The sequence below is a fragment of the Ursus americanus genome, chromosome 5 (genome assembly GCF_024610735.1).
Source record: "Ursus americanus isolate L20-20 chromosome 5, mUrsAme1.1.p, whole genome shotgun sequence".
NCBI classification, from domain to species: Eukaryota; Metazoa; Chordata; class Mammalia; order Carnivora; family Ursidae; genus Ursus; species Ursus americanus.
The window spans coordinates 78,825,208-78,834,401 of NC_142131.1; the positions used below are offsets into that span (position 1 = coordinate 78,825,208).

The 9,194-nt window shown below is 40.0% G+C and overlaps 1 pseudogene; it reads right to left on the reverse strand.

Annotated features, from left to right (window-relative positions):
- Positions 1–1,702: 1,702 nt before the first annotated feature.
- LOC123780269 (interferon-gamma-inducible GTPase 10-like) lies at positions 1,703–8,466 on the reverse strand (annotated as a pseudogene).
- Positions 8,467–9,194: the final 728 nt, after the last annotated feature.

The following is a 9,194-nucleotide window of genomic DNA, read 5'->3' on the forward strand; positions in this document are numbered from 1 at the left end:
TAACCAGGGTAAGGGATCCAGGCCATACAGAATCTGAATCCAGAATCAGAGAACACAGGCCTGAGTCCTGGGAAAATGACACTAGTGGCCCCCCTGTTAATCTTGGACAGCCCACACTGTATGGGCAGTGAAGCCTAATAAAGAGTGTATCTAGCCCTTGTCCCTGCTTCCTGGCACAGAGCTTCAGAAACCCTGGGAATTTCCTGTCTTTTGGTTGCTGACTTTGTTATGCTAACGAAGTGATTGCTGGCAGGATCCTAGATAGCTTCAGGTCAGTGGCTGATCACCAGGAAGACCAACCATGTGAATAGAGGGTGGAGACTTTTAGCCAGCTGGACCCCTGGGAAGGAGAAGGGAGGTGGAGATTAAGGTCAGTCAAGTGGTCAATGACCTGATCAATCATGTCTATGTAATGAAACCCCAATCAAAACCCTGTTCACGAAGGCTCAAGTTGCCTCTTGGTTGATGTTTGCGTTGATGTTCTGGGAGGGTTCAGTGCTCTGACTGCATGGGGAGGGGCACGGAAGCTGCGTACTCCCTCCCAGACCTCACCCTATGTGTATCCTTTAAAATAAAACTGCACTTGTAGGTATAACACTTTCCTGACTCACGTGAAACATCCTAATCGATTAGCAAGCCTGAGAGGGTTACAAGGACCCCTCTCATTTGCAGACAGTTGGAGATCCAGGTGACCTAGGGGATCGCCCCAAGTACAGCTAGTGTCTGAAGTGAGAGTAGTCTTCTCAAGGACTGAGCCCTGAAACCTGGGGAGTCTTTGCTAACTCTGGGTGGTTAGTGCAGGAACTGAAAGGCAGTATAACCAGTTGGGGTGGAAACTGAGTATGGAGCAACCCTGTGTCCTGGGGAGACATATTCTGGGTTAAATTTTTTTTTCATATTTTTTAATATAAATCATCTATATAGTTTACAATTCAGGAGGTATAAAATGTATACAAAATATGTCCCTCTGCACTCAATTGGCCTTCATCAATGGTCTGTGCAAAAGGGACCATGTCATCCTTACAAGTACATTTTATTGAATCCATGAGCAAATACGCACAATCCATTTTCTCCTGTTTATAAAAATGGCAGCATTCCTTACACAATGTCCTGCACCTTGGATATTTTGCTTGATATTTGGTAGTAGCTGTAGATATCCACACTCAACCTTCCTCCTGTTAAAATAGTGTACACCTGAAATTAATATAGCAGTGTATGTTAACTAACTGGAATTAAAGCCAAAACTGAAGGTAAAAAAATAAAGTAAAATAAAATAAGAACATAACAAAAATATTTTTAGTAATATGTTTTCAAACAAACATCTGTTTTACTGACAAGTAGGTCAAGAAATAAGACCTAGGTCAACTACAGCTCAATAAAGCTGTCATTTTGAAAAAGAAGAAAAAGAAACGGGACTTGCCATCAACCCAGTAAAGTCTGGTGATGCCCTGCAAATAGCAACTCCCTCCTCCAGTGTGGAGGCTCTTCCCCTCTTTCCTTTTTGATTGAAGAAAAATTAACATAAAAGGTTATATTAGCTTTAACTGCACATAATATTGATACAACAACTCTGTATATTACTCAAAACTCTCCATAGTCATGCAGTCACCATCCGTCACCATACAGCCACCATCCGTCACCATACAGCTTTGTTACAATATTATTGACTACATTCCCTATGTTGTACTGTTCATCTCTGTGATTTATTTACTTTATTCCTGGAAACTTGTACCTCTTAGTCTCCTTATTTATTTTACCTTTGCCCCCTCCCCTTACCTTACCTCTCCTGTGGCAATTACTAGTTTGTTCTCTGTATCTCATAGTGTTTTGTTGTTGGTGGTGGTCTTTGATGGGATTCTACATATAAGTAAAATTATATGGTACTTGTCTTTCTCTTTCTGACTTGTTTCACTTAGTATAATACTTTCTAAGTCCATCTATGTCATTGCAAATGGCAAGCTCTCATTTTTCTGGCTGAGTAATACTCCATTGTTCATTTACAGTACGTTGTCAATTTCTATTCCTCCATCAGTGCACACTGCATTGCTTCCATATCTTGACTATGGTAACTAATGCAGCAATCAACAGAGGCGCGGATATCTTTCTGAATTAGTGTTTTTGTTTTCTTTAGGTAAATTCCGAGGAATGGAATTACCAGGTTATATGAGACTTTTGTTTTTGATTTTTTGAGGAAATTGCATGCAGCTTCCCACACTGGTTGCACCAATTTATACTCCCGCAACAATACATGATATTTCCTTTTTTCCCACATCCTCAACCAACACTTGTAGCCTTTTGTCTTTTAATACTAGCCATTCTGACTGGTTGAGAAGATGTCTCATTGTTATGATTTGCATTTCCTTGATGATTATTGATGTTGAACATCGTTTCATATTTATCCGTCTTCTGTATGTTTTTGTTTGTTTGCTTGTTTTTAGTTCTATCTTCAGGTCCTCTGCCTATTTTTAAATTGGATATTTTTTTCTGTGTTGAGTTGTAGAAGTTCTTTACACATTATCTATATTAACACCTTATCAGATATATCATTCACAAATATCTTCTCTCATTTAAAAGGCTGCCTCTTTGTTTTATTGTTTGCTTCACTTTGCAAAAGCTTTTTCTTTTGTCATAGTCATAATCGTTTATTGTTGCTTTTGTTTGTCTTGCCTGCAGAGATGTATTCATAAATATGTTCCTGAGGAGATGTCCAGAGATTACTGAATATGTGTTTTAGGAGTTTTATGGTTTCAGCACTCACATTTAGGTATTTAATCCATTTTGAGTTTGTTTGGGGGTATGGTATAAAAAATGGTCCAGTTTCATTCTTTTGCATGTAGCAGCCCAGTTTTCCCAAAATCACTTGTTGAAAAAATTGTCTCTTCCCTCTGTGTATTCTTGCCTCTTTTGTTGTACATTAATTGACCATATATGTATGGGTTTCTTTCTAGACTTTCAGTTCTGTTCCATTGATCTTGTGTCCATTTTTGTGCCAGTACCATACCTTTTAATCACTACAGCTTTGTAATACAACTTGAAGTCTAGAGTTGGGATTTTTTCAGCTTTGTTTTTTCTTTTTCAAGATTCCTTTGGGTCTTCGGGGTCTTGTGTGGTTCTGCACAAATTTTAGGATTGCTTGCTCTAGTTCTGTGAAAAATGCTGTTGGTATTTTTATAGGAATTGCATTGAGTATCTACATTGTCATACATTATACAGACATTTTAACAGGATTTGTTCTTCAAATCAATGAGCATGGAATATCTTTCCATGTGTTTGTGCCATCTTCGGTTTCTTTCATCAGTGATTTTTAGCTTTCAGGGTGCAGGTCTTTCACCTCTTTGGTTATTTATCCCCAGGTATTTTATTACCTTTGGTGCAACTGTAAATGGGATTGTTTCATAATTTCTCTCTGCTGCTTCATTATTACTTTCTAGAAATATAGAGGATTTCTGTACACTGATTTTGTATCTTGTGACCTTACCTAATTCACTGATGAGTTCTGGTAGGGTTTTGGTGGAGAATTTAGGGTTTTTTATGTATAGTACCATGGCATCTGTAATAGTGAAAGTTTTACTTTCTCCATACCAAATGTTCTAAAGATTTTATTTATTTATTTGAGAGAGAGAAAGAGAGAGAGAGAGAGAGTAAGGGAAAGGAAGGGGGGTGAGGGCAAAGGAAGAGGGGGAAGCAGGCTCTCCACTGAGCAGGGAGCCCAATGGGGGGCTCAATAGCAGGACCCTAAGATCATTACCTGAGCTGAAGGCAGACACTTAGCCAACTGAACCACATAGGTACGCCAAGGCCCAGGGATCTTGAAAAGGTCATGACTCTTGGGGAAAAGGAAGGTTGTGTAAATCCCAGTGCTGGCCACATCTGGTTGATGAGATGAAAAAGGATTTCCTCCATGTTCATGCTGTTTATAAGAATAGATGGAATGTGGTGGCAAAATGGCAAGCAGCATGGACTTTGAGAGTGTAAATTCGGCACTAGAGATGCATATTAAAATCCAAGGAACAAAATATTTAACAAGAGGGTCAGTAACTTCTTCCCTTTGAATATTTCAAACATCTATTGTACACGAGGCAGCAGAAACAGTCATTCACTGTCTCCCTTCCTGACAACCTTCTCCCCTACAGGAGACCTCTCCTGTGCAGTGGATGAACAAGGAATGCTGAGGGGATTGAGATCCAGTAGTGTCCTCCTCTATATTTCTGTGCCCTCCACTTTCTGGGGAGAGCTTTCAGGGTAATGGAGCATCTGAGGGACAGCCCCCCTTGATGTACGCTTGTTATACCAGAAAGCATCCACCCTATACCAGTGATGAAGGAAGTAGTGGGAAAATCTCAACTACAGTAACAGCAGGTATAACTATTCTTGAGGCAGATATTGTTCATGGCAAACGCTCAGGTCCCATTTCATAAATTTGATGTAGAAATTTGTGTGGAAGCAAAAACACTATTCTTCCATTTGGCTAATGAATTCATCTTTGCTTTCCAGTCTCCTTCCTAATTCACCTTCACTCTCTCATATCTCCTCTCCCTCATTGTGCCCTGTTCACAGGTCTTTTGGCCCATATAGTGTTGGTAAAGTCATAGAAATATAAACCCTGACTTTGTTCCTTTCCCTCTGTTCCCACGTAGTATCAGAAAATATGACAACATAGAACATTTCCCTTTTCCTCCTTTTCCTCTTTCAACTTCCTCCTCCTTGCTATAGTGCTCTCCTACACGATAAATTATTTACTTGGACATGTTCCCATTCTAGTGTGTTTCACATAGTTTGGTGATGAGGGTATTGATATAATGACTGGGGGAAATCCTTCATAAAACGCTAATGGACAGCAGTTATCTTGATTGTTACCAAATGTTTATTACCTGAGTAAATCAAGCAAATGTAAACTACCTCATAACGTGAGAATAATGAAAAATATGGGGTGCATTTCTGTCATGATGTAAGCAATATAGACCAGGGAGTGCATGGAGAGAGCACGGTCAAATCCCCTTTGCATAGCAGTGGAGTATCAGTGTAGAACAGGACCCCAACACTGACAGAGCATAATGCCATTTCTTGTTCTGTTAGGCAATTTGACCCATCTCTGCAGCATCTTCTTAAACCTAAGCTCTCCAAAATCTTATTCAAGAAAATTTTAACATCAGTGGCCTGTGCACTGATAAATTTCAAATGTGGAAATGTAGATTTTCAAAAATTGGAATAGACTAGATGGGAGGCCTCCATTCATCAAGCAGTAGGATTCAGCACACTTCATGGCCTTGGCTGCTATGTTGTCATCCTTCACAAGTAAGCAGAAATTCAACTACTTGGTGAAACTCAATCTCATCCACAGACATGCTCAGCTTCTCAGCAATCTCTTTGACTGACTTCTCATCAAAAGCAAAATGGCTTTGGTAAAGGTTCAAGCACTTCTCCTCCTGGGGCAAATCAAAGGCACTGAAACAGGCCATGAAGGGGATGAAGACCAGTGTTGATTTCAAGGCAGATTTCAAAGCATACAGATAGATCTTCTCCTTGAAGAAAGCCCTCTTCATCTCACTGGAAGCACCAGACAAATTGGGCAACAGGAGCACAAAGGTGTAGCACTTAGAAACAGGGAGCTCCTGCAGCAACATCTTCTCCAGTCTTGGGAAGTTAAAGTCATCCAGGTCAATGTTGCAGACTAAGAAGGCACATGGCTCAGGCACTCTGAGGTTGCTGAGATTAGCCAGGCAGTTGTCTCGTATCTACTGAGGAACTCTCTCCTTTTTGCATGACCTGGGCTTGCTTTTCTCTTCATTATATAAATCATTGTCCACCTTGGTTCGAACAAAATAGAACTTCTTGTCTAGCTTCTTGATTTTGGGGGCCAGCATTTAATCATCGAAGTTAAACTGTGAGGTGGAAATGAGGATGAAGTGGTCATAGTTACAAATCTCACCATTTTGAGATACATGTGTGGAAGGAAATTAGGAGTTCTGGTTCCAGGGAAGTCCCAGAAGATCACATGGGGGTATTTTGCATGTTGATAGGACATTTTCTTCATGGTGGTCTTCACACCTCCAAAACTAGCAGAACCCTCTTTATCATGACTAAGAACCCACAGTCCATTATAAAACTGGACTTTCCAGTGCCAGTTTCCTCAGTCATAGCCCCATCCAAGGAAGTGTTCTCTGCTTCTACAACTGATTTCTGAATTATGTTAGGAAACTCTTTTAGCTTGGCTTCTTGAACGGCTGCTTGAATTCTAGCAAGGATTTCTGGAGAGATGATCCCCACCCCCCGCCCTATTAATTCACTTGGTGATATAGTCACAGGGGACCTTCTAGAAAGAAGATAAGGCTAAATATAGAAAAAGATATAGATGATAAGAGGTTGAAGATCCAGAAACTTGTAAAATGTAAGAAGAACCAGAAGCTAAGGAATTCAGGTACTTGCTCTGAGCTGGGAAAGACAGAGAAATGGATTGTCTCTTGGAGCCTCCAGAAGTAACCAGTCTTGCCGACACCTTGATTATAGCCCTGTTAAGATTCATTTGGTCAACTACTCCTGGATCCATAAGGCAATAAATCTAGGTTGATGTCTTAAGCCACTAAGTTTGTTGTAAATTTATTACATAGCAATGAGAAACTGATGGAGTCTCCATTTTGCTGAAATCTCAAAACAGAGCCCATCACATTTCCATTCTGCAGGAAAAATCAGTCAGGCCAGCACATTAGAGAGCACAGAAGAATGGCAGACATACATCATGCCCCATCCCCTGCAACAAATAGGGGCAGGACTTGTCTTGTGGTGGATCCTGGAGGCAGAGAAAAGCCCACCAGGATGTGTATTCTATAAGAGGGATAGCCAAGCACATAATCACTGTAAAAATTGCCCTGTGGCAGCTTAATGTCCATTTACCTTACCTCATGGGAGAATATATATATGTATTTTATACCATCTGTCACTGGACATCTGGGCTCTTTCCATATTTTGACTATTGTAGATATCGGGGCTATAAACATTGGGGTGCAGTGTCCCTTTCAACTACTATGTTTGTATCCTTTGGATAAATACCCGGTAGTGCAAATGCTGGGTTGTAAGGCTGTTCTATGGTTAACTTTTTGAGGACCCTCTATATTGTTTTCCGGAGTAGTGAACCAGTCTGTATTCCCACCCATAATGTAAGAGGATTCCCCTTTCTTCACATCCTTGCCAACATCTGTTGCTTCCTTTCTTGATAATTTTAGTCATTCTGACCAGCGTGAGGTGGTATCTCATTGCAGTTTTGATACGTATTTCCCTGATACTGGATGATGTTGAGTATTTTTTCATGTGTCTGTTGGCCAGTTATATATCTTCTTCAGAAAAATGTCTGTATATGTCTTCTGTCCATTTCTTGACTGAATTGGGGGGGGGAGGTTGGGTGCTGAATTAGATAATTTGTTTATAGGTTTTGGATACAAACCCTTTATCTGATAAGTCATTTGCAAATGTCTTCTCCCATTCCATAGGTTGCCTTTAAGTTTTGTTGACTGTTTCCCTTAATGAGCAAAAGCTTTTTATCCTGATGAAGTCCCAATAGTTCATTTTTGCTTTGGTTTCCCATGTGTTTTGAGACATGTCTAGCCAGAAGTTGCAGCTGAGGTCAAAGTGGTTACTTCCTGTGTTCTCTTCTATGACTCTGATGGATTCCTATCTCCCAATTAGGTCTTTCATCCATTTTGAGTCTATTTTTGTATATGGTGTAAGAAAACGATTCCATTTCATTCTTCTGCATGTGGCTGTCCAATTTTCCCAGCACAATTTGTTGAAGAGACTCTCTTTTATCATTGGATATTTGTTCCTGCCTTTTTGAAGATTAGTTGGCCATAGAATCGAGGATCCATTTCTGAGTCTCTATTCTGTTCCATTGATCTATATGTCTGTTTTTGTACCAGCACCATACTGTTTTCACGATTACAGATTAGTAATACAGCTTGAAGTCTAGAATTGTGATCCCACCAGCTTTGGCTTTCTTTTTCAATATTCCTCTGGCTATATGGGGTCTTCTCTGGTTCCATGCATATTTTAAGATTGTTTGTTCCAGGTCTATGAAAAATGCTCATGTTAGATATAGTATTTTTATTTCAATGGGTAGATTGCTTTGGGTAGCAGAGACATTTTAACAATATTTGTTCTTCCAATCCATGAGCAGGGAACGTTTTTGCATTCCTTCATGTCTTCCTCAATTTCTTTCATAAGTGTTCTATAGTTTTCAGAGTACATATCCCTTACCTCTTTGGTTAGGTTCCTTCCTAGGTATCTTATGATTTTTTGTGCAATTGTAAATGGAATTGATTCCTTGATTTCTCTTTCTTCTGTCTCCTTGTTAGTGTATAATATTGTAAGTGACTTCTGTGCATTGATTTTTTATCCTGTCACTTTGCTGAATACCTGCATCAGTTCTAGCAATAGTTTGGTGGAGTCTTTTGGGTTTTCTACATGGAGTGTCATGTCTTCGGCAAAGAGTGAGAGTTTGACTTCTTATTTGCCAATCTAGATGCCCTTTCTTTCTTTTTGTTGCCTGATTCCTGAGGGTAGGACTTCTAGTACTATGTTAAGGAACAGTGGTGAGAATGGACATCCCTGTCATGTTCCTGACTTTAGGGGAAAAGCCCTCAGTTTTTTCCCACTATGGATGATATTTGCTGTGGGTCTTTCATATGCAGCCTTTATGATATTGAGGTATGTTCCCTCTATCCTCCCTCTATCCTTACATGGCAAGAATTTTATCAAGAAAGCCTGCCGTACTTTGTCAAATACTTTTTCTGCACCTATTGAGAGGATCATATGGTTCCTGTCCTTGTGCAGTATCACACTGATAGATTTATAGGTGTTGAACCACCCCTGCACGAGTGCCGTTCTATGATGAGGGTGGGCAATCAATTGAACCTCCACAGAGAGATATTATCTATATGACTGCTATGGACTGAATGTCTGTGTCTTCCCAAAAATTCATGGTTGAAGTGCAAGCTCAATTTCTGGTATCAATAGGTGGATTTGTGGTCAGTGCCATAGTCATGAGGGCAGAGTCATCATGAATTGATTAGTGCCATTTAAGAAACTGCAGAGAGAACTATCTGTCCCTTTTGTTAAGTGAAACAAGAAGAAGAAATGTCCGCCTCAGAAGTGAGCTCTCACTAAACACTGACTCGAAACTGGGTCTTCCTAACCTCCAGAAG